We start from the raw sequence: 26,187 nt of genomic DNA, 5'->3' as shown, positions 1-26,187 counted from the left end.
TTTCTATATGACAGCATCCTGACTGAAAGCAAGAAGAACAAAATCATTTCAAACACTTGCATATTTCCTGCATTGCTCAGAGCCACTCCATAAGCTACTACTGCACATCTTCTCCAGCATTACCTCCTGCAATACTAGTCATATGAGCTGATAGTGTTCATAGGTTATCACTGTCAATACCCTTCCAAACCCTACTTTTTCAAGTATAGCAAAACAATATACTGCTGGTGCTATACACATGTAAACATGAGAAGGGACTTCAGTTAACTAACTAATAAAAATGTACTTCAAAAATATACTTTGCTGCCTTTTGAGACACCAATATGAAAAGCTGTTAAAATTGAATGCATGTGGCAGCTGTTTAGACTAAAAAGTATTTTAAAGGAATATAAGTGTCTTGACAACTCCTTTAAAAACAAACATTGACAATATATTTAAATAGCTAAGCATACATCTTCCCTTCAGTGCCTAAACAACTTGCTTACAAAAAAAAAAAAAAAAAGAAAGAAAAAATAATCAAAATCAAGCAACTCCAAGGAGTATATTGAATCTGGAATGCCAAAAGAAGCTTTTGTTTCTAAGTGTAATGTACAAAGATACACAGAATAGTACCATTTGGTTGTTATTATTGCTTTCTTGCTTTGATCTCTGTAACATGTCTGCCTGTACAGAAATCACCAGGCTGCTGGTTTTGCTCCTTCTGGACACCATCTTTGCCTCAGGAATCAATGTCATAGTGAAACCTCAAGACACTTCCTTACTTCACAACTAAATTTTTATCCTGACTTATTTACAAACTACTCCTAGACCAGTATTTTCTGAAACATGGATTCCCCGCCACTTCGGTACTCTGAGTCACTAAACTCATGATTAAGCCAATTTGCCTTTAAGTCCCTAGATCTGATGGGGTTCAAACCCACTGCCTTGACTATACCTGAACAAAGTATTTGTGCTCTTTTCACCCCAAGCACACAGTCTGAATCCTCACTCACCGGGTCTGTCCAACCCAGCCAGGCTGCCAGCACAGCCCAGTGGCACTCAGTAACCCCCCTGTGCAGCAACTGTTTTCCAGGCTGCTTTGGAGCACAAAAAGTGTTTATAAAGTTTCAAAAATCTGTCATCACTTCTGTTGCTGGATCTCTAAAGGATGGGCAACCTCTCTGAAGTTGTTGAGGCATCATGACAGAGGGCATGACAACCTAAAATCTGTCATAAGAAATCCACCACTCTGAAAAGTATTTTCTCTTCACTTCTCTGCAATGCTGAACAGGCACTAGTGAAGCATAACTATTATGTAAAAGGTCTCCATGTTATATATAATTAGTGTACGCATGAGCAGACAATAATCTAGTTAATATTTCTGCTTGATACTTGTATTGTCATATGTGATTAACCTTTCATAACTTTGTGATAACACTATGTGCTAATGCCAAAACAGAAAAGGGTTAGGAGGGAATAAAGATATTTGTGTAAAAGGTGATGCACTGGTTCCTGAGTCTAGTGCACTCAATGGTGCAGAAAAAATACATGTTGAAGTTCAGGTCAGCATATTGGAGGCAAACGGCTAAATAAGAAAGAAAATAACTTGGCAGACCAGACTTCAAATAACAAAGTAAAATTGTAGAAGACTCACATATAAGTGAAAAAGCTGACAGCGAAACAGGTGGTCTTGGATGCTCTTTAGTAAATTTTCTGATCCATGTGATCTTAAATAAAAGAGCAGAAGAGTTCTTATGTCTTTACTATAAATATGACAATATTTTCCACTAAACTGAAAGTGTGATAATCTCTCTGTAATGACAACAAAGATAATATTCATCAGTTTATAGTTTGCTGAACTTCGAATCAGATACACTTGAATTGCTTACTCATGCTCATAGAAAACGAATGTCAGCATTGGGACTAAAACCCCACAATTAAGACTAGAGTAATATTGAGAGGCCTCAGAAAAGTTTCCTGTTGCCTAAGGTATAACACAAAAAATAAGTTGGTGTGGGGACATGGGCTATGGAATCTGAAGGGAAAAGTCTTTCTAAGAGCACAAAAACAAAAGCCAATAACAGCCTTTCTTCACTGTCTTAATAAGAATTTCCCAGATTTATATATCTCTCCTTCTATACCTTATTTTGTTACGTAATTTGTTCAAATGCCTTTAGCTGAATCTCAGTCATTGACTTTTCTACTGGCCTGTTCTCAGAAACCTTGTTTCTAAATATTTCTCCTTTATATTTTAATATCTACCACAGCCAATCATCAGAGCCAGATCACAAATTTGTAAAGGAGAATGTCAGATGTGTTTGTGAATATGCCAAGAAAATACATACACATAATATGTAAAATAATTTCTTTGCTGCACATTTTAGTAAGAAGCAGGCAGTCATCTCAGGTACAGTGAAAAGAGTGTAAGTCTTCAGAACTCTGACAATTTGCTAAAGTTACTTTTCTAAGGAGTTATTCTGGTAACTCGTGGTACCAAAGGGAAAGTCCAGCTTTTGAATGCATGTCTTTGTCCGCTGGCTAGAGGACACTGGTGAGGCCCAGCACAATCCTTGAGAGGGCACGCAAGGATATGACTCATGTCCTCAGCTAGCACCCAGGAGCTATAAGGAAATATTGGAGAGAGTAAACAGTATTTTCTGTAAAAATAGAATAATTTTGGTGTCTCTGTTTACAACTGTCTCATTTCTCAGTGGATTCACAAATTCTTACCTCTATTTTTGTCTTCAGGCTTTTGCAGGTATAAAAATGAGCAATACCTTTGCAGATGACAGAATTTTAGCATGAGTCATTTGGCACCTAAATGCTGATTCCATTCTGTCAGACATAAAATATTTATTATGATTAATTTTTTAAAAAATAGTAATTCATTTTCATGCCCAGTATTAGACACCTGGGAAGAAAAATTATCTCATTTTAGTGTTTATATGGATAACTCTAGACAGGCTATTATTTTAGCAAGAGGACTGAATTTTTTAGAAAATTTTATCAATGAGTACACAAAATTGACATAACACCAGCTTATATAATACAGCTTGTACTTCTCCATTCATGTTACAACTGTGATGCCAGCAATTCTTTTCATCTTTCACAAAAAGCTTTGAAAAACATTTGTAAAAATATTAATTAGAAATTTAACTCCTTAGGGGGCTGAGAGAACAGATATTCCCTGTTTATAAGAGCTCTAAATTTGTATTCTGAAAGCTCTGCTGTTCAAAATGATGAGCAAAAGTTTTAAATGCCTTTGTCCAGCAACAAAATTAAAAAATTAAGGTTGCTCTTATTTTCTTTTGTTTATAATGTTTATGAAATGTTGTCCACCAATTGCATATAAAAAGCTTTTAGCTGCTACGTGCCTTTTCTAGAGCCACCTGCTCCTGCTAATATCCTACTGATTTTCATTTTCAAAATGAAGAATATATTCAGCTGCTTCTGTATAATAAGTGCATATTTTTGACAAACATACACAGAACAATAGCTTTGCTGCACTTATGAGTCCTGTTTAAATTAGATCCTTGGTACATAGAGATAGGCTTGGAAAGGAAAGTATTTGAGTTTCAACGGACAAAGATCTGATTAATAAAGTGAAGTCTGCCAAAATACAAGTCCAGGATGAATTTGCAAATTCAATTTAAAACATGCATTCTAAAAGGATTGTTAGTCAAATAAATGGGGTGGGGGAGGAAAGACAGGTAAAAAACGAAGCTGAACTGTTATACAGTAAGGATGGTATGAAGTTTAAAGAATTTTAAGCCCAAAAATGAAATGCAACATGTGCCTGCATTTTTAATAAAGATGATAAAGGAGAGCATGGGGACAAAACTAGGGTTGTCTAATGAACTGTGACTATAGAAATTAAAGTTACCATATCTAAGGTTCATCCAAGGCTGAAAGTTTTTTGTTCACAAAAGGACTCTCTATCCAGAATACTAGAACAACTAGCACAGGGTCAAGCCTGAGATGCCTCACGACAGAGGGAAAACAAAAGTAGAAATTCCATTTACGAAAAAGGGAAAAATAAGTTTATCATAAAATAATGAAAAATATTTATGAAGGAAAAATGAGACTAAAATACAGCATGTGATTAATAGTGATCAATTGTATCGAGCTCATTGAACTGAACCTTGAATTAATGTTGAAGATTATTTTTTGTTGTTGCTATGTTCCATTTTTTGAAGATTTGAAGAAATGCCATAGTGTTAATGTGCCTGGACTTCAATAAACACATGGGAAATAATTAACTTGGAGGAAAATAGTGGTAGCACCATAACTAAAGAAATGGTTAGGAATTTTGTCAAAATGAGAAGAATCGTACTGGAAAGACATTAAAACAGTGTGCTTTAGGAGAAGTGATGGGCTCCATCTCATTCCGGGTCCTGTAGGAAAGATGCCTTATAAAGCCCTTGCTGCTGGAGTGTGCTGGTGATGCAGCACTGGGAGACTGGTGCATACCAAGGAGGACAGGAATATCATAGCGAAGAAACTCATTGTGGGGAACTGGGTTGAATAAAATAGAAGAAAGTGTAATTGCAGAAAGCAATTTTATAGACTACAGCCCTTTACTGATTAAAGCATCAGAACTTGTGTATACATAGACTGGAAATGGGAGAAAGATGCCCCATTTGAGAAAGCAGGGGTTTTAGTCAGAGGGACTAGGACCAAGCTTAGTAAAGTCTGAGAGTGTGTGACAGGAGCAGAGGGAACAAAAGAATCAAAGACAGATTTGAATTTTTCCATGGAACAAGTTCTCAAGTGGAAAAATTACTTTTCAAATATATATTTTTTTTTTTTTTTTAATATTACCCATGGTATTAAATAGCATAGCTGTCTGCTTTAGGAGGAGCCTGGATCTGGTATTCCTATACTAACATCTAAACCCCTAATGTGTTAAATAAGGCCAAGATATAATGCAGAATACAGCAGCTGTAAAGCCACAACAACATAAAATCACAATAGTATAGTGAATGGAGAAGTAATTTTTTCATCTTTAAAAATGTGAAAGCAAGGAACATTCACCTTTTTTGGGAAAGGTTCTGTAGCTGCCACACCATATCCCCTACTGTTTGCAGTGTTTATATGAGCATGGGGTACCTTATATTTCCAGTCTGTATTCTGCAGGAGTCTCTTGGACTGGTGACAACACGTATGGAATCCAGGAGCATCCCAGGCAGCTGAACCACTTGAAATCTCTCTGTTCTCATATTCTATCATAGCTTTTTTCCCACCCTAGGCAGATTTGCAGATCTGTGACAGATACATCTTCATTCTAATTAGATGAGAGAAGTAAAAATCCAGGAATCACTAAGTTATACAAATCTTAAGAGGACATGGATACCATTCAGTGATAAATAAATGTATCAATTCCAGATATTTGTAGATGAAGTTATGTGTGCCAGTTTGTGCATATGTGAATAATTTTAGCTTTCTTGACCTTTTATTTGCAAGCAGCATGTGGGAGATATCGTGACTTACTTTTAAAACCCACAAAACATAAGCTTAATTTCCTCCTACTTATAAAAAAAAATCTCAGTTCATACACTTCTGTGGAAATATAGTGTTTAGGTTCCTGTTAAATTCTTAGCATGTTTCTGCCAACTTCTCAAAACGTCTTCCTTCACCCTTTTTGATTATGAAAAAACTCCAAAACAAGTATTGAGGCAAAACACACTGGACTAGAATAGAAGCTCTAAGTGGCTAGCAGTTAATTTTTGACATTATCAGCTGATATACATGAGTCTTTTTCCTAGAGGAGTGAAAGCTGGGAAACCACACTGCAGGAAGTGAAAGTCTGGGCCTGCCCAGCACAAGCCCTTTCTTCCCCATCTTGTCTGCCACCATGAATTTTCCATGGACCACAAGCCCATCATTCCTGAGAAACCCCTTGGAAACTGAAACTGCATTTCCTAACTAAAGACTCAGCAAAAAGCACCACCTGCTCCCTTAGCACCAGAGTAAGAACAAACTGTATGAATCAATGTCCTTCATACACAGTTCATGTATGATGCGCTCCACTATGGGCTTGGTATCACAGCTTCTCTCCTACTGGAGTTTACTGACACTGTAGCTGTGCTAAAGTCACATTTCTATGCATTATTTTTCAAAGATATGATTACACTTGCACCAAAACAACCCATTTTTCAGCCTTGTCCTTGTTGGACACACAAAAGACCTACTCTGATCTAATACAGACTAAAACTTAATAATGAAATATTCAAGGCCATGAGAGAGTGATGGAAACTCCAGCTTATGCTATATTTGCTCCATGGCCCCACCATAACAATTTCTCACAACTAGAGAAACAGAAATAAAATCAAAACAACTGAAGTTCTGCTGACCTAGGGGAGGAGGAAAAAAAAATTAACAAGTTGCTAAGTTTGGAATAATCTCTATTTTCTTCACCTCTGAAATAGCAACTTCACATTTAGTAGTTGCTTCTTTATACTTTTTGGTACCAGATGCAGTGAGTTATAGCAAAATAAAAACAGAGCTGTCTTTCCACTTCCAGCCATTATTCCTGCATGCTTCTTCATATGGTTTTATTTTTAAACATTTTCCCATAAAGATGTAACTTACTTTAGGGCTTACTTCAAGGAAGTTCCCAACAAGTTCCCATATGTGATTGCTTAACTCAGAACAGCTGATCTTTGTAAATCAGCACCAGACCCAGCAGCAGTATCTGACTCTACGAGGCTGCTGGGTTTTGCCTATTTGTAGTGCAGTCGGTTCACTAATGAGTAGCTGGCAAGAAACACAATGCCCCCTGGACCTCATTAAAGAGGCTTCTTTTGGCCTGCTGACATGTTACCTCAGGACTTGGGCACAGTGACTGGAACAATGTCCTGCTGCAGAAACAGAAGTCCTGTCTCACCAGTGGAGGTTGTGTCTTCCCAAAGAGTTTTAAGTCAGGTTTCCTCCCTGTCATTGTCTCTCTAGGTATGACTTAAGGATACAGTGACACTTCAATGAAAGTAGATTTAACTCAGAGGCTTGCCAATGTTCACACCATAGAGGCTCAATCCTGTCCTGGAGACCACTCTGCAGTCACCCCCCGTGTAACAGCATCTCCCCACACTGACAGTCTCCAAACACCTGCTGGCCCCCTTGAGGCCGCTCTGCTTTGCAGAGCTGAGCAGCTTTAAAACTACTTAACAAATCACGCAGACATCTTCCCAACATAAGGGAAACAACAGGAGTAGCAGCAGAGCTGCCCCACTCCCCACTCTGCTCCCAGGCTCTGCAGCCTCAGGGCTGTAGGAGGGGGAAGCCACAGCTGCATTAACATTACTCCAGTCAAAATGCATTACTTAGTTCTCTCAGGTACAGAGGAGTCTGAAAATGAATGGCAGTCATTAGAGCTTTCTAACCTGCTCTCATTTTCCTCGGCTGTCATGTCCATGTTTGCTATTTCTAGCTCAGACATGCTGGCAAAAGAGATGCTTATGGAGTGAAGCTCAAGTGCCAAGTCCAAAGGTCCCCCGAGGCTGCAGATTATTTTGCTTGGAGGCTCATCTCCACTCTGGCTAAGCAGAAGCATGAAAATACGACAAATCTAATTAGGCTTTTTCCTGCCCATGAGTATGCAACTTCTGCTACTGTGAAAACTAGAACACAAGGCACCTTTTGTGCAAAAATCTCAAAATTGCTTTAGAAGGGAAACAGTTACCTATAGGAGCACTTGAGCTGTGACAGCAGTGCTTTGATCCTGGTAAAGAAGAAAAAACTGTGGTCATATCATCTCATGCTGGAGCTGGATGCACAGTGCCTGCTGACTCTTCAATGCCTGTGCTACATGCAGGAGGCTTGTGTGAGTTCAGTGGGAGTGTTAAGTTAGTCTAGGAAGCCCCTGTTGAGTTTTGGATTCCTCTTGTGTCAGGTAGCCTCTCTGACTGTCAGCAAAAGTGGCATTCTCCAGCCAGATTTTTAAGTCAATGGGATTGGATTGCACCCAAAGCTGCAGAAGTATTCATGAAACAGAAAAAAAAAAAAAAAAAAAAAAAAAAAAAAGTTAAGGATCTCAACTGCAGATTTTAATTAGCAACGATTAAAAGCTACTTTAAGTTAGCTTCACTACAGTCTTTACTTACTAATATAGCCTTATCTGTTTCCAAGTCCCTATAAGCACAGCTAGAGGTGCAGTGTCAGCTGCTTTGGCTGCACGACTGCAGTTGGTGTCTGGAGACCACCCATGTCTTCGGTTAACACAGTGGGAGGCTCTCAGGCAGGTGGTGCACTGAAATGTCACCTCTGAGGCAGCGTTTATATAAAGAGATATACGAGACACGCTTTTCTAAATTAACGATGACTTCATTAATCTGGGCAGGAATGGCTATGGACATGTAACAAGAAATGAGAGCGCTATTTTTTGTTCTTCTTTGTCTGTACAGAAATGTTTGATAACATTGGTGGCAGTCGGCTTGCCAATACATCCATCAGAGATGCTGAAGCACAGAGCTACAGGGGATCATTTGTTCACAACAGCATTCCCAGCCATTCCTGCCCTTCCGGAAGTCTGTATCTCCTGCTGCCTTGGTGGGGCACAGTGCTGTGTTGTCACGGCGCTGCCTTGCTGCCCCCTCCATCTAAGCCTTTATTCACTTGATTGAAGCACAGTATACTGAAAAGCAGTGGCGAAATCTCAAGGCTTGTGGGGTGCCTTGTTTGACAAAGTTCACAGCTCTGCTACAGCTCCAGTTTATCATAATAAAGTAACTGTTCTAGTGTACACAGAGGGTGTTTCTTTTTCTGTTCAGTCTCCTGTGCTTCAGATTTATTGTGGTTTCATTATACGTCCCCTAGGAACTGTTCTCACCATATTTTCAGCAGACAAGTCTTGCAGCATATTGCCATTTAGAAGGTAAGCAGTTATTCCTGTTTCAAGATTTGCCATTCAGCAATGTGGGATCCAGACCTGCTTTCGGTTCCTCTTACATCCAGTTTGTGTCTTAAACACAGAGACAAGCCATAACTGATACTACCTGAACTCACTTGCCCTTATGGATTCAATGGTTATAGTCTTTTTAAAAATTTAATATTAGTCCAAAGCCTTTTGCCTAATATCTGCTTAGCCTGAGATAATTCTTATCCCGACTCATTCAGTTCACGACTGGGGAGAAGCTGAGACTGACTTGCTTTCACTGTTTTTGATGCTTAGTTGGTAAAGAACTACTTGTTAACAAAGCTTCATGGACGTTTAAGAAACACTTCAAGGTAGAATTAGAAAACTGCCTTTTAATTTTCTCTAATTTGAATAAAACACATTTGTCCAAGGGACCCATATTTTATGTCTGTTACCTTCACAAAATAAAAGCAAAAGTAGAAAAGTTCCCAAAGGACTGCTAAGGAACCATTGCTTCCTGAAAGTTACCCATCAAAAGTGGAATGAAGTACGCAGATAAGTTTTTGGTGTTGGTACATTCTGCCTAGTAACTGACAGGAAAAAAAAAAATAATATGCATTGAAGAAATAAGTAGCAAGTAGCAACTTAAAAAAAAGGAATTAAGTACATTTATTATTATGTTGCTATCAGCTATGTAAATTTCCACTGAAGCTAAAATTCAGTGGTGCATTTCCCACGTTTACTTACAGAGCCTAACTCACCACTGGTACTTTATCAAGATTATGTATTAAATGCTTTTTCTGAATTTTTTTTTTAATATGTTTGGTCACTAAAATCCACTTGTGTTGCTAAATTATATTAGCGGTTTGATGAAGCTTCATTAGCATCTGTTCTACCTTAAGTTTTTTCTCTAATAACATTCTATGCATTCCCTCTATAAGATGTGTTCTAATATTAGTTTATATTAGATTATATTATATATATAATATTATATAAAATATTCTTATTAGAATATTATTATTATTAAAATATTATTAGTTTATTAGTTATTATTAGTTTAAGAAACTTACCTGTCTTGAGTGGTATGCAGGTGAAGATCAGCTACAATCTGATAGCTGAAGGTGTGTAAACACTGAATTGCAAAAATTAACCTGTAGGATTAAACGACGTGGCAATACTCACAGCACTGAATGCAGGGAATTGTGAGAGATTTTGCAGATTTCCTCTCTCCATGAGATCCTGAACCCCAAGAAAAAAGCTTCCCAGCCTGCCTGGCTGTAAGCTGAGGAGAAAAAACTTTCATGGATTTTCACGAAGTAAAATGATGCTGCTTTACTCTAAGAGGCTCTGTGGAAAACAGTACAACGGGAGTAATTTAAATGATTGCTTTAAAATTAGTATGAATGAGAAAAAGCTTTTTGGGCAAGATCTCCCAATAGGACAGTGGCTTCAGACTGAACAGATCTGTTCTAGATGGGACTTAGCACCGTCAGTGCAAACAGTTTACAGTTACAGTCAATAAGTCCCAGTGGAAACATTTACTCCTAATTACATCCTGCAAGCAGAGAAAAAAAAAAAGGCAAAAATTGTTTTTACTATTCAACTACTTAATTATTTATCTCCCATTTTGCATTTCCAGCAAGAATTAAGCTGTGCAACAGATCCTAAGCATCCTTGATCGGTTTAAATAAACAATACAACACACACCAGCCTGCAAGGGTCATCTGACACTGATTTCTTTCATTTCCATGTGTGGAACAGGCAAATTATATACTGTACAGTTTGAACAAACCTATCCATGTGATTTCATCAAAGATCTTCATTTGTGGTGGTAAGTTCCACCACACCACTTGATGGTCTGTTTTTCATAAATGGAAACATTTTTGACTCTTGGAGGGTGAAGGAGATGACATTTCCATAAGAGGAGTCACTACATGTACTTTTGTGGTTCCCTCATGGGCAGAAAGCTAGTAAATGCCAAACTCACAGGGTTCAGGATCATATATATGTTAACCACAAACTTGTTTCTCCTCTGAAGGAATTGAAAAGCTCACTGGAAGCATTTTTCCTCCCATTTGTGATACGTTTTACAGGTTGGAAAGGCTAAATTAATAGGTACCACTTACTGTCATTCAGCAAGATTGTTTCCATAAGAAAAACAGCACTGTTCCCTAGTCTAAATATACATTAAGTAAAAAGACTTAGTGCAGCCAGAGTCTAAAATTGCCCAAGCATTGATTGAACAATTGAGCCAACATTGAGCCTCCAAGACTGGAGAACGCCGAGTATCTGGGAGGCACCGCAGAACAGACGTAGCCTCCATTTAGGGAGCGTGTTTCTCCCTCAAGGGGTGAAGGACGTCTTGTAGCACAGGGCTCCTGTCTCTGCCTGAAGGAAGCATCTCCTTAAGATGCCACTTACACCACCCAAGGGACACAGAGGCCACCTATATCCAATAGACTCAATGCAATAATGGCTGTAGCACCACCCTTTCCTTCTTGGTCCTTAGGTTCAGGTACTCGAGTTTGGATTTCACCTGTGTTGTCAAGCCCCCAGAAGCAGCAAAGCCAAGCATCTCCAAAGAAAGCCTCTGAAGAGCCCTGAGTGAGAGAAGGTTAGAGGAAAATCAATTCCCAGAAGAAAACATGAGGGAGATCAAATGGCTCCTTAATACAGAGGAACCTAATGCCAGTTGCCAGCTGGTTACACCATCTAGAGCAGCTCATCCAGTCCTCTTGCCATGCAACAGTGATACTGAATATGGGGAAAAAGTATTTGAAACAGCAAGAGTATTTTTCTTTTTCTTTTTTTCTTTATATGCCAGAGAACTTTTTATCTTTATGTACAAGGCCTTACTTCCACAAGTGTTGATATTGAACACCAGTATTTTGTTATTTATTATTACGAAATAAAGGAAAAGATTTTTTTTCTACAGATAGTTTATTTTGTTCCCTGAGTATTACTTTAGACTATTGGCAGTCTAACTGCCTACTATTTATCAGAAAGCTAATTTGATAATCCCATAGCAGGCAGATCCATGGCCCTCCTCCAGACGATATTGAAAATGCTGGTTTAGCATCAAGGAGGTTATAAATCCATGCTATGTGATCAAGCTGAAGGTTCAAAGAACAGTTATACTGAAAAATAAGTAGTTATGTTCTTGCTGCAGCCTTGAGATCATTTCTAAGTTAGCTGATCCCTCTAGAGCCTGACTTATGTGACAGAACTGCATATAAACTCAAGCAACATTGTAAAGCAATCCCATATTTTTCTGAGTTTTCTAATGTTAAGAGATAACCACATAGACTGACAGAGCAACTAAAAAATATCTGAGAGAAAATGTAATCTTCTGAGTCCTTCAGATGTTTTTTTTTTAAAAAAAAAAGAACTTTCCCCTATTTAGACATGCCAGGAGATTACATATTCTGGCAATATAACTTTTCCATTAATATCCTCAGAAATAATCCTTTGTCTTAGAGACTGACATATACATGTTCTTCTGCTTAGCCTGGCAGAAGCTGTAAGCAAGAACTGCCCACATTTGGACAGAGTTTTGGCTGCCTGTAGCACATCTTGAGTAGCAGGCTCCCTGCATGCCTTTGATAGAGTTGCTGACTTCTATGTGGAAGTGTTAATTAATAACGATACATAAGGTCACCTCTCTACAGTTGAAATTCCTTCCCTGTGGAGAACACCACAGAGCAGTGGTGATGCAGAAGAGCAGGTGAAAGCCACTGTAAATATGGCTAACGGGCATGCGTATTCCCTGAGCTTCTCTTCTTACAAAAAAAGGGGAACTATTTGGATGCTAGAATACATCTTCCACAGATTACAAGCACAGACAAATCCTCTGCTGCAGAACAGGCATCTCAGTTTACCTAATGAAGATTTACTAATTTGTAGGAAAAGATTAAGTTGTTAACGAAGTGGAAAAGGATCTCAATAGAGCCATGTCATCTCTTTCTGTGAAAAAAATACATGAGACAATGGATAACTCCACTTCTTGCCTAAACACCCTCTCTGAGAAAAGTGCTCGCTGGACAGTGAGCAAGGAAGGTGGTAATTCTATGCAATATGAAGATCGAGATTTTTCATTAAGAACTCCCTAGGGTCTGGGGTCTGTTTTCACTTGTAGCAATTTGTCCTTGGATCTGTCTCCTCAAATAGCTTATCTTAGTCAAAAATTAAACCTAGGGAGGAGGCTAAGAGGCTAGTTCCAAATGCAATAAAAACTGCAAGAAAGGTAGCTTCCCCGGTCTTTTCTCATGGGCAAGAGGGTAGTAAATTGGGTAAAAGAGCAAGCAGAGAGCTGGCTTTGTTGAAATACACTACAGAGAGAGAGAAAACTCTTTGTGTAAGCCGTTTTCCTACATGGTGAAGCAGGGAATTTGCATCCATTATGTGCTCAGCAAGAAGTGTAAAAATACAACTACTTCAAGCGTGTGTGAATTGATGAAACCTTTGTTTTCAGAATCCCATGTGCTAGACCTTCACACAGACAACAAGCAAGAAACATCTGCTACACAAAAAATAAAACCAATAGGGTATGAAATAACAGTGCATTATGTCAGATCTATGAAGGTCAGATGATCTCAGACATGCAAATGATATTGTGGGATTTATAGTCTCCATATATATATATATATATATATATATTTACAAGGGTTATTACACATCTGCCACTTGTTTTGTTACTCGATTGGGACAAACATGGCCAGAAAAGCAGTTATGCTGCTAGCCAATATGGAGGTGGTAGGTGAGGAAGATCTGTGCTGTGGAGTTAGGCTATAGTCAAGCTATATAGTCATTTGGAGAGATATTAGTTACACTCTCCTGTGACAGCTGAGGTGCCTACATCCAGAAAGCCTCTTCTCCAAAATAAGCCAGGGAGGAAGGGACCGGGAATCCTTTCCTACATGGCAGCAGCTGGAAGAGTGCTTGAATGAGCTCTGCAGCCCATATGGGACAGTGCCTCCTGTGTCTCTATATTTACCAGAAACTCACAATTTTTGCACTTGGGTTTGACTTACGCAACTCCTTCTGAGAAAACAGAGTTGCAGCTTATTTTTCTGTCATGGTGTGTGCTAGCTGTGCTGCTATAGATCCTTGTATTGAATTTAGCCCTAAAGCTATTAGAGTTTCACAGGTACTAAATTCTCCAACATAATTTTTAGAAATATAAAATAAGGCACTAAAGTTGTTAACTTAGAACTCACTTGATACATTGTCAGCTTGAGGCCTTTCTAAGAAAACACATGGCAGAAAAGCAAAACAAAACTAAACAGCAACATAAATTCTGAGTTCATAAAATGTTCAGTGCAATTTGCAGCATTGATAGCTGTTACAGCCCTGTCTTATACTGCCAGGAAATATTTAAACATACTTAAATACATATGCATGATACACCCTGCTAGACAAAACTATGTGCTACGTAAAGACAGACGGGCATGAGCTGTGTATTTTGTACTTGATCACTGGATTGTATCATACTAAGACTGGTCACAGACATAAAGTCAGTTCATGCAACTGTTCATGTTTACTTAAAAATTCTCAAGATAATCATTGAAACAACAGTTCTTTTCTTACCCAAAAAAAACAAATGCAGAGAGACTGAAAGTATCCGAGTTCTTCTGGAAGATGCTATTGAAAGCATAGCTTGCTTGATGTTGCATTCTTTTGACTCACACATGGAGATGGCTGGAGTGTAGCAGTCACCAAACAGCAAATAAAACAAAGCACTTGGAGCTGGCAGCCAGACCAATATAACGCAGCAAAGGTTGGAGACAAAGCCTGTGAATCATTCCAGAAATACAGTTGTAGTGATTTAAGTTTTGGACAAATATCACTCTGCACTAAAAATATGTGAATCTTCTAGAAGAAATAAATCTAAAACAGGATTATTTTTTTAAAGGCCCTCAAAATTAAATACTTCTGCTGTCCAGTATCTCTGGAGTTTACAAAAGAAGTATAGACCATCTGTTCATGAGACCAGTAACACAATCTGTGCAGCTAATCAGCACAATAGCAGCAGGAAATGATTTCATAGGGGCCTATCACATCTGTTTTTAAAACCAGTAGTCTTTTAGATTTTTTTTTTTTTTAATACATTTTCTTCATCTCTTGCAAAACCTCTTTTCTGACAGGATTTATGCTTTATAATACAGCTTTTAAAACTTTTTATCAGTCTCTGAAGAGGAATATGAGTACATAAATACATATATAGCACAGTGCATGAAGCCTACTACCACCTCTGTGAAAAGCAGTTAGGGTTATGTCAGCAATGGACAACATCACTATCATCATAAAAGACTAATATTAAACCTTTACATGGATTCACTTGATTAATTATACAATAAAAATAATTCTAAAAAATCCAAAGCAGCAGTCCATTAACTGAACTCCCTAGCTATTTTTCATTTTTACTAGCCTATATAATTATTATCTGGGTATAATTTTTACTATTTTTAAACATTTTGCTAAATTCTGAATATGGAAATCTGGAACACTTTACTGAGTGTATTTTTCATCAATTTAGTTTCATCAAGAATTGTGAAAATTTATAATAAAAAGTGCTACAGTGCTCAGAAATCTATTTACTACATCTCCCAATGGCAGGAATACCTGATACAAAAACATCTAAATCAGGGAGTAGTTACATTTGTACAGTGTGTATAAATAACGTAATGTATAAATGTAGGAGTAGTTACATTTATACAATCCTAAAATTACATTCGGCCCTTGGAAGGCAAATGCAAGGCTGATGTGGCTGATGTGATGAATTTGACAGCCCTGCTGTAAATGAATGTGTCTTAAAGCATTTAGGGGAAGAAAAAAAAAAAAAAGTTAACAGGTATTTCTGAGGATGCTAGGAGATACAGTTGGGGTTTTTTACAGCAATGTTATACAGGTCTGATACAAATATCCTGGATATTGTACCAAAACATCTCCAATACTTCAGTGAACTTCACTAACATTTCCTTTTACATTTACCTCTGTAAAGTCTACCTGACTGCTTCCCTGGAAGGACCTCTGAGTCCATCATGCTTTCTTTTCAGACAGGGTGCAAATAAAAAAACTGTGACCTGAGAACTTCAAGAAACAAATCTATATTCACCAAGAAAGGCAAAGCAGGAATGGTTATCTAGAATAAATAAATAAGAATGAACTAGAAATATTTGAGTGACGTCATTATTGAAAATATTGTTTATATATCTTGGTCCTGCATTATTATACACAGGATTTTCCCCTTTCACACTCCTGACGAACTGCTTGTATTTTTTTCTGGCAGCATGAAGGAGTTAATAGTAGTCAAAGTGCTTGTAGCCCTACTGTGGTCTGATAGAGAAAAGAAAATCTATGCCAGTGAAGAAACTCGCATGTTCCCTCCCACACCCCTGTTGCTCACACCAGTCATTCCCCAGTGGGCTGGAATTTCCTTTTCATGTGGCAGTTAGCTCAAAGCTCAGTCCTCCAGCCCCAGGACATTCCTGTGTCATCTATTGAAGTCTGGCTCTTACAAAAAGGGCCAGTGTTGCAACCCTCTTCCCAAGAAGTCCTGCTTCTCTGGTTGCCTGATGAGCTTACGCCCTCCCTCTTTCTTCCACAGGAGACAAGACCAGAGGGACTTCTGTCTAATCAGGTCCGCTGCTTTACTGTTTCATCTTAGCATGCTCTACACAAGGACAACAAGGCTCAATCCAAGGGTGATCAATCTAAGCAGTTAGTGTTTCTAACGGGGATATTCAGAGTAAATATTGAACTGGTTCAGGAAACTTAAAGAACCATTATTTTGGGATATTCCAGGGTCTTATGCTCCTGCCCAGAGAAGAGTAAATACTGTCATTGACAGATTTGGAAGCAGGACTGCATTTACATATTCTGCTTATCTCTGTTAAAATTCCAGCCTGTTCTACTAATGACAGGCATGCCACTGAACCTGTGAGAAAATGAACTGGGTCCTGCTAAGATAGGCACATGGTAATGGTGATGTATTACCCAGGACAGTTTGTATTTTTCCTGAAAACAAATTTGACTTGTTTCTTATCCTCATCTGTCTGCAAATGGCATGTGCTGTCAATGTATTGACTGCTGTTGTTCCAACATATGGATTGGCTTGAAGGGAAATGTTTTCTGCACATGAACTCAAAAGCAAGGGGGGGCAAAAAGGGTCAATGTACATTTGCAATTTATAAGCGGTTTTCAATCCACTTAACTTAGGTGGTCCCTGGACAGTGTAGATGAACGTTTAAAGCTTCCCTATTAACATTCAGCTAATTAAATTAATTTTGACCCACAACTACTGGGTTTTAATAATAGACTATTGATATGCAATAAAGAAACCATTTGGATTTCATTTGGATTCCATATCTGATCTTTGCAAGAAGGTGCCTACACAGGGAACTCCCCACATTCCCATCTATCTTCTGCTCTCTCCCTGCTCTTATCATAACAAAAAATTCCAGCTGTGAACAGTTCGAAGACTGAGCTGCTTATCACCACTGGTCTGGAACCAGGGTTTTAAAAAACCACTAGTACAAACAACGCAAAGCTCGCTCAGGAAAAGAGATCACTTAAAAAAATATAAAGTGGAATGAATGAAAAATTTAAGTGTGAAGCCCCTAAGCTATCTGCTAAGTTACAAGAAATTAAAAGTGTATTGGGCAAGCTATTACTTTTAGTCCTTTAAGTTCACTGGAGGTGTGTAGTTATGCTTGCAGGCTGATGGATATAAACGAAGGACTTAATTCTACTCCCAGTTTCCTTCTACCTGATTTACTGAAGTCATCTACCAGCTTCTGCAACACAAGCATGAGCTCCAACAATCATGATGTGGTTTACGACGTATAACGACAAAATCTGTAAGACATTTAGTCCCAAAACTGAGCTTCTTTCTTGCAAGTTTCTAAAGGTCATTTATAAAAAACAAACAAAAAACTACCACCAACGACAAAAAAAAAAAAACACAAAACCAAAAACACAAACAAACAAAAACTACTTCATGAAATATATTTTTGAGCTTAATGGCTAAAGGACAACTTGCAATCTGGCACTTCCTGCTACATTTGCAACTAAAAACTGCATTATCATATAGATGGCATAGAGCATCTACAAAACTACGGGAAAATAAGCTGAATGAGGCTGCTGGAGTCATCAGCAACTGCTCCATGCTTCCAGTCCCTTCCCTCCCAGGAAGGCACAGATACAAACTACAGTGGTTATCCCCGAATTCAAATGGTCACACTCACCTACTGTTGCACCTGGAATGACTGTACCAAACAAATATTACATATACACACACAAAGTTAAATATCTTAGATCTGCACCAAACTTCTTTAAGGCACAGAGAAAGTGGGGATGTTTTGGCACCCTCGTGCTTTCAGGTATGAATGACCAGGCTCCAAAACAGTGAAATGCTGATCAATAAATTTTGCATTAGTAAATTTTTTTAGTCTCAGATTCTTTCCCAATCTATTTTTCTGTTTGGTTTGCTGGTCGATCTGTTTGTTTGTTTTCCATGCTGAAAACCAGACAGCTGCTCAGGAAGAAAGGACTGTTGTTTCTATTTGAGAAAAAAGTACCTCAGAGAATTATGTGGTTTGCTAGACCTTGTACACAAACCAGAGCTTCTTCTGTCCGAGGATTTTCAAAGGAAGCAACAGATTCCTCTTTACCACTGTGGATGCTTTACAGCACCCAAGTGGCAGCATCTAAAAGAAAAATGTGAATTACTATAGGACATTTTCCCACCACTGTGCAAATATTATCCTGTAGTGACAGGGCTTTCTATAATCAGTGTAATAGTCTGTAATATCACCTAATGCAGAGTATAGCCTGTGTAGCTCACTGCTGCACTGACAGAAACAGTTTGGTTTCAACCAGTTCATTTAGAATATGATCCTGAAATAAAAGGCTTATGCTTTCAAGCCTTCTTACTGTAATGCTTCCAAAACATTTCAATGAACTTTTTATACCACTAAATTTGATCTAATATGTCCCACATATTTAACATATTAATCAGGTACTGAAATTGCTAAATTAGGTAGTTTGAGGGCACTGTGGTGTGTATTTGGTACCTAAGTGGTATTGTTTTTCCTTATGATAAACTGTCCCTTGACTCTACTTTGTCTTGCACTATTAAGCGATCAGTACTTCTGTCTGCCACAGAAGTCACCTAAACATCATGGGTTTTATAGCTGTAGATGCAGCTAAATGAAAATCAGCAGACATCCACAAACAGACATTTTACTGATCCTTTTTACTGCCATGGAAACAGTGATAGAGCAATTTGTATAGCCACAGCATCACTGAACTTGTGTGTCAACACAAGCAACAAAAAGAATGGATTGGGCAGGGACCAATGGGAACAGATGTATCTTCAATACTGCCACTGTTTCCATCAAGTCCAAAGCTTCCTAGAAAGCTTTATGCAAGAGAGAGGGTATAATTTTCAGTGCATAACAGGTTATGTTACAGAAAAGTGTTTTCTATTCAATGGCAATAAAGAGACTTTTTGGGTAGCCAAGATTTTCTTCCACATTTAGGAAGGCAGTTCTGATACTGCAGTAGTAAGAAGGTGGGAGACTGAGAAATCCAGATTATCACGGGCTGGTAGCCATCTGTCTTTTCTTGCAGCCCCACAAGCTTTTCTGGTAATCAGCAAATAAAATGCAACTTTAAAGCTCTTAATTGGTTTCTGTACATTGACAGTGAAAGGGTTTTACTGGCATCATCCTACTCTTGCTGGATAGATCCTGAAGGTTAATAAGATAAAAATTTTACTTACAAGGAATTTGTTTCCATCAAGAGATAAATTTTAGATGACTTATTTGTAACAAACAAGTCAAAAACAGATATGCGAAAGTGTTTTGAAATATGTTATGATTTAACACCAGCCAGCAACTAGGAACACACAGTCACTTACTCACTCCCCCATCACCAAGTGGGATGGGAAAGCAAATCAGAAAGGGGGGGGAGGGGGTGGGGGGAACAACACCACCACTTCATGGGTTGAGACAAGAACAGTTGAATGGGACAACAAAGGAAGAGGAAATAGTAGTAACAATAATAATAGAATAAACAAAACAAATGATAATGCAGTTGCTCACCGTGGTACAGATAATCCATTTGTTCCAAACAGTGGTATTCTTGTGCACTTGGTAGAGCATGGGATGTCGAGAAGTCCTTGACTACCTGACAACAACCAAAACATCAGCATATTATCAATGTTCTTCTCATATTGAATCAAAACCACAGCTACTAGAAAGAGAATTAACTCTATCCCAGCCAAAACCTGGACAAATATTAGCAGGTTAATGATATTAAATACATTTTTAAAAGTTATACTTGCAGATAGTTACTGTAAAATGAGCATGGATACTTATATACCTAGATATAGATCTAGCTGACAACATTATAGTTATAATTCACAGCTAAGTTGAGGAGGTGTGGTCTAGACAATAGAGTAGTGAGGTGGGTTGCAAACTGGCTTAAGGAGAGAAGCCAGAGAGTGCTAGTCAATGGTGCGGAGTCTAGTTGGAGGCCAATATCTAGTGGAGTGCCTCAGGGGTCAGTACTGGGGCCAATATTATTCAATATATTCATTAACGATTTAGACGAGGGAATAGAGTGCACTATCAGCAAGTTTGCTGATGACATCAAGCTGGAAGGAGTGGCTGACACGCCAGAAGGCTGTGCTGCTATCCAGCAGGACCTGGACAGGCTGGAGAGTTGGGCGGGGAATAACCTGATGAAATTTAACAAGGGAAAGTGTAGAGTCCTGCATCTGGGCAGGAACAACCCCAGGTTCCAGTATAGGTTGGGAAATTACATATTAGAGAGCAGTGTAGCGGAAAGGGACCTGGGGGTCCTGGTGGACAACAGGATGACCATGAGCCAGCACTGTGCCCTTGTGGCCAGGAAGGCCAATGGCATCCTCGGGTGTATTACAAGGGGGGTGGCTAGTAGATCGAGAGAGGTCCTCCTTCCCCTCTACTCCGCCCTGGTGAGACCACATCTGGAATATTGTGTCCAGTTCTGGGCCCCTCAGTTCAAGAAGGACAGGGAACTGCTGGTGAGGGTCCAGGGTAGGGCAACAAAGATGATTAAGGGAGTGGAGCACCTCTCTTATGAAGAAGGGCTGAGGGAGCTGGGTCTCTTTAGTTTGGAGAAGAGGAGACTGAGGGGTGACCTTATTAATGTTTATAAATATATAAAGGGTGAGTGCCATGAGGATGGAGCCAGGCTCTTCTCGGTGGCAAACAATGGAAGAACAAGGGGTAACGAGATCAAGCTGGAACACAAGAGGTTCCACTTAAATTTGAGAAAAAACTTCTTCTCAGTGAGGGTGACAGAGCACTAGAACAGGCTGCCCAGGGAGGTTGTGGAATCTCCTTCTCTGGAGACATTCAAAACCCACCTGGACATGTTTCTGTGCGACCTCACCTAGGCGTTCCTGCTCCAGCAGGGGGATTGGACTAGATGATCTTTTGAGGTCCCTTCCAATCCCAAACATACTGTGATACTGTGATAAATAATGTCAGAAAATCAGGTGGTTCAAATGAGGAAAATCTGGAAAAGCAGCACTCTGGTTTACCTGACTTTTCTGGTTTTTCATGTGTTTGTTGTTATATATGTTGAGACTAGTGAAGGAAGTTAGAATACCGCATGGGTTTTTTGGACAACAGCTATTTTTTCATAGCTGTATCAAGAATGATAATCTTTTAAGGCTTCTAAATATCCTTTGCTTGCAATACTAAGGACTATAACAAGGAGAAAAAAATTTTTGTAAATCAAATAATACAAATAGCTTCTAGAAGTTTTGCTGGAAAAAGGACTACTTAACAAATTAGCAAAAAATAAAAACTTTATCAAACATGAGATGCTAAATGCCACCTAGCAAAGCAATGGATTGCTAAAAGCATTGCAAAATGTTTGAAAATAAGTCTCAGTGATGACTTGTCAAAGGACGTACTTCACTTATCATTCTGACAAAGAAATTAGGGCCCTTTTATGCATCGACTGAGCTAGTATTGACTACATTCAGATTACATGTGACTGTAAGCAACATAATGAGAGGAGTAGGACGAAATTTTCTTATTCCCTTGGCTAACCTGAAAGTCCTAAATATGTAAAAGCTAGATAGTCACTTAGCCTTAAAGGAGGACTGAAAAAATATTATGTGAGTTTATTTTGAGGGGGTTTTGCTCTTTAAAGAGTTACAAAGAGAAATACCAGCAATATCCATTTTTCAATTTTTAGCATCAAGGAATCAAGGAAGACTATTACAACTCCAAATCCTGTGCTATGAACGCATAGACACATGTGAAATTATTCCATTCTTGATTTCTGGTAGAAAAAGGTATTTAAAAAACAACCCAACCTGAAATGTTTCTAATTATTTGATTAAAATTCTCATTTGTTATTAATGACTAAAAATTTGTTTCCTGGTATCTCTGATGTTAGTAATGCATTAGTTCTCTAATTAAAGCAAGCAGTAGAAAAAGAGGGGGCAGGGAAAAATCTCAAAGATAAAAGGAACTAAGAAAAAAAAATACAAAACCTTTCTTACACTTTAGAATCCACTAACTTAGGAAGATTTACAGTCCACTTTTAAACAAAGCCAATCTAGTTCTTACTGAGAATACAAAATGTATGCCTTTCTTCTCCAATACAGACATATCCTTCCTATTTTGTACCAAAATCCTACTTAGGCTTCAATACACATTAAAGTTAAACCAAAGCAGCAAAAGCAAACAGGTCTGAGAACCTAAGATTCCATGCAGGTGTTTTTCCAGTAATTAATCATTATCTTAATTAAACCCTCCTCTTGAAGCTAATAGAAGTTTTATAATCAGTTTTAACTGTAATAAGTGCACATCTGAAATTTTTAAACACATTATATAAGCATGTCTTAATAAAAGTATTTAAGACCACTTCTTACAGATTTCTAAAATGGAATTTTCAGATTTAGAATAAATCATGGAAAAAGCCTGCTTTCTCTCCCAGTTTGGCATACTTATCGATTCGAATTGCTTTCTAAGTATTTCAGCATTAAAATATTGCAGTCTCTGAACATAATGGCTTACATCTGTTTCTTTTGGGCTCTTGCACCTCTAGCTCAGAGTTAGAGCACAAGAACATGAAGCATGGGAGGAAGGGAAAGCTACTGCCTGTGGGTCTCACAGGGTGGCAAGCAGTTCTCTCATACCACTTCTCCATATAGCTCCAGCCAACCCCCAAAGGGTGGAACAGGCTTATACGTGTCCTCAGACAGGTCCATGAGCACCACAAGGACAAGCTTGAGTTCTGGTGGTTTGGGTCTTGCCCATGGGAAGAGAAGGTGGTGTCTGGCAGCTGTGGCACAGCTTGGGGCTGGATGTGGCTCCGTGCTGCGGTGCACACCTTGGAGCTCCAGTAACGTTCCTCTCATATCAGAAAACATACAAATAATGAGAAAGGTTGTAGGAATCATGTGAGAGAGTGCTAAAAGAAGCATAAACCTTGTGTGTTTAGGAAACCTGGCTAAAAGACAAAAGAAAACTAAAAACACCCATGTGGATTAAATTCCCTGTCTATCCTCATGCCACTGAGCTGTGTGAGCAGGAGATGTAAGTGATATCAGATTGCCTTGGAGGGCAACATTATCTGGCTATCGCTTTCAGAAACATATTTCTAAAAGATGAGCCTAGACTCGAAGGTATTTTAACCTGGGAATTAAAGTATTGAAAAAAATTATTCCTCAAAGGAAACCATCCGTGTAGTTAATTAGCACCATGACAGGGTGCTTTTTCATAATTTTGTTTCACTGAACTCAAATGAATTGTATATTAGCTTTTAAAAATGCTTTGAAATGAAGATTTTTTGACTTAATTTAAGCAGGCATAAGAGAATATAAAGGGGGTTAAAAGTTCAGGAAGCTACTTGAGACAAATAATTGCATAAAATCTGTCAGTACACTCTTGAGGAGGAGAAAAAGCAATGGCCGTTTATGAATGTTTAATGATTTTACTCACGGATCAACGAAGTCTTAATCAAAGTGGGATGCATACTTAGCCTGATCAAATACTGCATGAAGATTCCAACATTCTTTCTGAATACTAATGTGGTATTATACTTGGACTTTTAAGCAATCAAGGTTTGAAAAATGTCAGAAGACCACCATTGCACATGTAAGAAATACATGATTAAGTTAAACATTTCAAATTTCATGTCTTAAGCATAGATATTATCTTAATTACTGACACTAAAGTGCCTACTAAACTTTTTTTCAATTAGACTCAGGAATCCTGCATGTCATTTGTTTTTGTTTGGGTTTCTTTTGGGTTTTTTTTGAGGGTGAAGCACATTTAATATTAAATTGAAAGTTTTCAAGTTTTGGTTAATCATTTTCTCCAAATGTACATGTGCACGGCATGCAAGCCTGTGTGTCTCTTTTCCCTATTCATGCCATGAGTTTTACTGGGGGACACTGAGAATCCCCTGAGTCTTACTCACGTCCAATGCTATGAGTCTGTATTCAGATACAAACTAAATGTAGCAGCTTGTGCTGGCACAAGTATCTTGTTTGCCCCAAAAAAATGGGACAATGGTCAAGTATTTCCCAGTAACTAAAGGAATTGGCAGGAGAAGTATGCTGCTGGTTTGATTCTGTAAGCCTTTTTTTTTTTTTAAATACTTTATTTACTTTGCTTTCTAATCAATGTTGTTACATCTAAGTCCAAATATGACCTAACAGTTCATTAGGTTTTATAGTGAATTAAGGCTACAGCTACAACCAACAAGATTTTTTACTGATCTCTGCTAAACTGGCCATTCTCCAAAGATACCCTGGTATGAGTGCTTCCGCACTCCTGGGCTCTGTTTATATTATTTTCATTATTATTACATACGTATACACGCATTGTTTAAACCTGAAATGGGAATGATCTTGAAATCACAGCTAGTAGTAATGTCACTCACCTGTGATTTGCAGAGCTCCCCGTAACAGCCCTTCATAACAGGAGTCTGCTTCATTAGTTGTATGGAAGTTTAGTGATGCTCAATGATCAGAAGTCAAATTCTCCTACTGCCAAGACACAAGGTTTAAATACAGAAAGCCAAGGATATTTGACAGCAGGTAGTACAGACTACCCAACATATACATTTATTTTAATAAGAGAGAAGGGATAAATTACTTACAAAAGAGGGCAGTGCTCATATGATTTTACTATAGTGAGACTGTCCAAAACCTTTTCCTTGCTAAATATATTCCATAAAAATCCATGGAAAAGAAAGCAAGCAGAAAGAAAGCTCAGTGAATACATGAAGACCAACAAAATGCACAGGACAAAGAACTTTGGGAAATGGATATTTATCTCTTGTTTACTTTAATAAAGAAACAGGATTAGTAGTTCCTTCTTGTATATACACTGAAATAACCTGATCTTTTAGGAAGATTACTATGTTCCTGCCACTAGCTAAAACTAATATGCAGTACTTTTTGCTGTCTAGTACCACTATAAATTAGGTTTTTTGCTCACATCCAAATATGTGTAATTGGAATTTTAAAATAAATTCTTCTAACATGCATTTGGAACTGCTAGTAAGCCACACACTTTAAAACACCCTAGAAAAGGACAAGCAAAGTGTTTGCTGGAACTAACTCCAGTTATGACAGTCAGAATACCTTGCTTTAACCATTATAGCTGTGATGTAAAAAACGCAAAGCAGCTGTACCCAAGGATAGCTGGATCCAAACAGAATTTTCTGACATTTATGTTGATGATATTTCCTTCTATGGCTTGACAATCTTGAAAGTATGAAAATCATCAGCACTCACAGCAAACTCTGGAAAATATTATGAGAGCTGTGTTGTTGAACTTGTCTTTTGCTCCTGGAGGTGGCCCTTTCTAAACACAGCTGAGCATCTTTGCCAAACTTCACTGCCAGTGTTGGCATGGCTCATTTCATGCATACACAGCTCACAGTTTCCACCACTGCTGACATTTGGCAGAATTTATGTTTAGGAAGAAATGAAAAAGAAATACTTATTTTGATGAACTATCTGAAAAAACAGCTTTTCAAACAACAAAAAAAATCTAGCACAGCTTTTTAATGTCAAGTGCTTCTGTTTACAGCATTCCTAAAGGAAAAGGGTACAGTCAGTTCAAATTCACAGCATCTTCCTCTTATCAGGTTTTCAAGGATGCTGCTTTTGTGGTCTACTGGTATTTGTTGTCTCGAGCCATAAAGGATAAAGGATATGTTGGATTAATAAAGTAGAGCAAATATATAGGGCCATCTATAGTGCTGCTTCCCCAAAATGGGAACATCACATGCTCCTGTAGTTACTGTTTCCAAATACAATTTGTCCCTTG

The 26,187-nt window shown here is 38.3% G+C and overlaps 1 long non-coding RNA gene across 2 annotated transcripts; it reads right to left on the bottom strand.

Moving 5' to 3' along the window:
• Positions 1-25,012, bottom strand: LOC110361154 (uncharacterized). 2 transcript variants are annotated; one of them, XR_010474695.1, is made up of 9 exons: positions 24,791-25,012; positions 19,939-20,023; positions 18,412-18,540; positions 14,420-14,623; positions 7,661-11,433; positions 7,362-7,517; positions 5,089-5,263; positions 2,710-2,814; positions 1-1,706 (listed from the first exon to the last, which is right to left on the bottom strand). It is a non-coding gene; the product is annotated as an uncharacterized LOC110361154 (long non-coding RNA). The 2 variants fall into 2 exon arrangements; XR_010474694.1 differs by having other exon boundaries at positions 1-2,814; positions 7,661-14,623.
• Positions 25,013-26,187: the final 1,175 nt, after the last annotated feature.

This window comes from Columba livia, chromosome 9, assembly GCF_036013475.1.
Source record: "Columba livia isolate bColLiv1 breed racing homer chromosome 9, bColLiv1.pat.W.v2, whole genome shotgun sequence".
NCBI lineage: Eukaryota > Metazoa > Chordata > Aves > Columbiformes > Columbidae > Columba > Columba livia.
This window is presented reverse-complemented; position numbering and strand designations above follow the sequence as displayed.